Source organism: Pteropus vampyrus, unplaced genomic scaffold (assembly GCF_000151845.1).
Source record: "Pteropus vampyrus isolate Shadow unplaced genomic scaffold, Pvam_2.0 Scaffold50, whole genome shotgun sequence".
NCBI classification, from domain to species: Eukaryota; Metazoa; Chordata; class Mammalia; order Chiroptera; family Pteropodidae; genus Pteropus; species Pteropus vampyrus.
In genome coordinates this window covers 61,199-64,957 of record NW_011888831.1, presented here as the reverse complement: position 1 = coordinate 64,957, position 3,759 = coordinate 61,199, and positions in this window count along the sequence as shown.

Sequence of the window (3,759 nt, the reverse complement as noted above, 5' to 3'; positions counted from 1 at the left end):
CTCCATGCTATTTTCCATAGTGGCTGTGCCGCAGTCAGTAGTTCTAAATGTGTTATCAGACATCATATTCTGCTATCAGCAGGCACCTAGGTAGTAGCCTTGTTCCTGCTTCCCAAACAGCACTGCCATGAATATCTTCACAGTGTCCTGTAAAGGACCAGTGAGAGAATTTCTCTGGTATGTATACTCAGAAGTAGGATTTCAGGGACCCTGGCATATATGCATTATTAAGTCCACTAAGTACCTTGCAAAATGGCTATTCCACTTATACTCCCCTCAGCAGTGCATATGGTTCTCATTTTCCCCACATCCTTGCCAGCACTTGACTTACACTCTAATTTTTTTCAATCAGATGGGTGTAAAGAGATGTTTTAAATTGGGTTTCTTTCATTACTAGCGATTATAAACATGTCTTCATATGCACATTAGACCCCAGGGATTCTTTTGTGAACTGCCTGTTTATATCCTTTGCTATCTATCGAATAGGTTTTCCATGTGTTTCTTTGTCTCTAGGAGCCTCCTTCGCTGGATGTCTTCCATTTGTCCCTTTCACATCCGGTGGTTTTGGAGGCAGAGGTGTTTGATTGCATCAGTTGCTGCCTTTGCCATCTGGCTTCCGGAGCTAGCAGGAAATAAGAGGGAGAAAGAGCAAAGGGAGAACACTGACTCCCCCAACTCCCACCCTGTAGAGTAGCTAGTTGTGGGCAACTCGCTTCCTATCAATCACAACAGACTGATAAAGTCACAGCTCCTGTCAGGAGGCCCTCTCCACAGAGCTTTCTCTCTTCCTGGGTTCCTGGAGGTGCTAATGGCTCTCTGCTATGGGACTACCTGGGTCCCTGCCCTATTTCTTGTGGCTTCCCTAATCCTACTCACACCTTTGTAAATCATCCCTTTATTAAAACATCTTCCAATTACCCATTTCATGTATGCCATCTGTTTCTTGCTGGGAGCTTAACTGATACATTGTTATTGAGCTGAAATTTTCATTTTCATGCAGTTGATTTTACCAGTTTTGTTGTTGTTGTTGTAATGTGCTTTGGATATCTTGCATGTAAGTGAAAATATTCTCTTTCCTTCTTTTTTTTCCTATTACTTTTGTAATTTTACCTTGATATTTAGGTCTTGACTCTATCTAGTATCCACCTTTGTATGTCATGTTAGGCATGGATTTTTTTTCATATGAAGAGCCAGTTTTCCCAATAATGCCTGTCCTCTACCAATTTGAGGTGCCCCTTTATTAGATATGAAGTTCTCGTGTATGCATAGTTCTGTCTCTGATCTCCCTATTTCATACCATTGGTCCATTTTTCTGTTATTGTATAACCCCATACCATTTTTATGAATATGGCTTTGCAATATGTGTTAATGTCTTTTTTCCTTTTCTCTCGATTTTTGCTTTTTTTGCAAATTGACTTTTATTTTTCTATTTACATTTTTTAAAAAGATGAAGTTACTTTTAAAAATTCAACTGAAATTTGTATTTTATTGCATTGACTTTATGTATTAATTTGGAAAGAATTTTAACTTTTTTCTTACGTATTCTTTATACATTAAAGTGTTGATAGCTGCCTGACATACCTGCAGAAGCCTCTTATTAAGTCTAATTGTTGATGGTGTTGATTTTCTGTGTAGATGACTATATCGCTTTATCCCTTCCTTTCCAAGCCTTACAACTCTGAGGCCTTTTCCTGTCTGGTGCAGTTTCACCAGGTTGCCCAGGATAATATTAAACAGCAGCAATAAAAACAGTGTGGCATACACCTCTAATTGACCTCAATATCCATTCTCCCCTCTTCTCTACACCAGGATTCACGGACACTTTCTGTAAAGGCTCAGATAGCAAATATTTGCCAGCTTTGTTGCAACTACTGAATGCTGTTTATATCATGAAAGCAGTCACAAAGTAATATGTAAACAAATGAGTATGGCTCTCTTCCAATAAAACTTTATTTACAAAAAAAGTGAGAGCTATAGTTTGCTGACTCCTGCTCTACATTAGTAGAATACCCTGGTAGTTAGCTGAAATTGGCCATCTACAGTAAAGAGTACACTATTCAGCCACATTTACAGCTAAATGTGGCCCTGGGACTAGTTCTGATCAGAGATGTAAGCAAAGTGCATACAACTTCCAGAAATATCGAGAGAAGGGAGACGGGGGAAATGTGCCATTCTCCTCTTTTTTTTTCTCTTCTTTCTCTTGCCTGAAATGTGTCATGGATGGGCAGACATCTTGGAACATATGATAGAATGCAAACATTGAAAATAGTAGGGCAACAAAATAGAAGCAGCCGAAGTCCAAAAAGATTTTATCATAAATAGGAGTTGAACTTTTGCCAAGTGTTTTTCTTCATTGGGTGATTTTTTTCTCTTATACACCATTAATTTAGTCTTCTGTACTCTCTAAGTCTATTTAATTAATAGATGTTTTGTGATGTTAAACCATCTTTGAATTCCTAGCATATATGCTACTTGAACACACCTCTTTTAATATACCATTTGATTGGCTAATATTTTCTATAGGAATTTTACATTTCTAGTCATTGTAGTGAAAATTATGTTTGAGTTAAAATTTGCTTTTATGGCCAAGTATTTGTTTAATTTTTTGAAAATGTCTCAATGTACTTGGAAACAATGAGTATTCTGTAGTTAATGAGTGAAGTGTACTAAATATGTCTGTTGGATCACAATAGTACAACCTGGGGTTCAAAACATCAGTTTCCTTAGTCTTTTTTGGTCTGCTTGATCTATCACTGAGAGAGATGTATTACAATCTCCTACTATGAATATAGATTTGTCTATTTTTTCCTGTCCTTCCAAATTTTTCATTTTCATATATTTCATGGCTATGTTATTTGGTGCATATATATTTAATACTGGTGTATCCGGTCGAATTAAACTTTTTATCATTAGGAGCGACCCTCTTTATCTCTGATAATGCTTTTTATTATAAATTGTAATTTTATGATAATTATTTTGGTTAAAATTTGCCTAATATATCTTTTTCATGCTTTGGCTTTCGACCTCTCTGTTTTAGATGTATCTCTTAGGCATATGGTAGGACTTTATTTTTTATTCTGTCTGGAAGTTCTTGTCTTTTAACAAGATAATTTAGTCTTTTGCATTTAATATAACCAGCAACATATTTGGATTCATAACTAACCCTTTATTTTGTGCTTTTTCTTATCTACCTGTTCTGGTTTTTTTTTTTCCTCTCTCTTTTCCCATCTTCCTTTAGATTAACTTTTTTTCTTCATTTTTCCCCTTAATAAGTTTGGAAATTACAAGCTCTGTTTCTAAGGGATTAACCCAAAAATTACAACAATGTTGGGGGAAACACTGTCTTTACTGTTACAAATATGGAAGTATTACATAATTATATCCTCTATATCTGTACTTCTTTAAAGTCATATATCTGTGTTTCTTTCTTCTCTTTCATATTTGTTTATTTTATTCACCATTTACAAGAATCAGAATTTTCTTTTATTGGTTGTACCTACATTTTTATATTCCAGTTTATTTATTTTTGATTTTTAAAAAATAAATTCCTTTACTCATTTTAGGGGGTTTATTTTGTTATTGTTTTTCAAGTTTCTTGAGTTAAAACTTAGCTTATTTCAATCCTGTCTTTTAATGAATTTGCTAAAGTCTTATACATTTCCTCCTGGGAACCACTTTAGACCATCCACAACCTCAGTGTGTATACTTTCTTTGTTCATTTCTAATTCACTTGACTTTGATTTTCTCTTAAAGTTATCT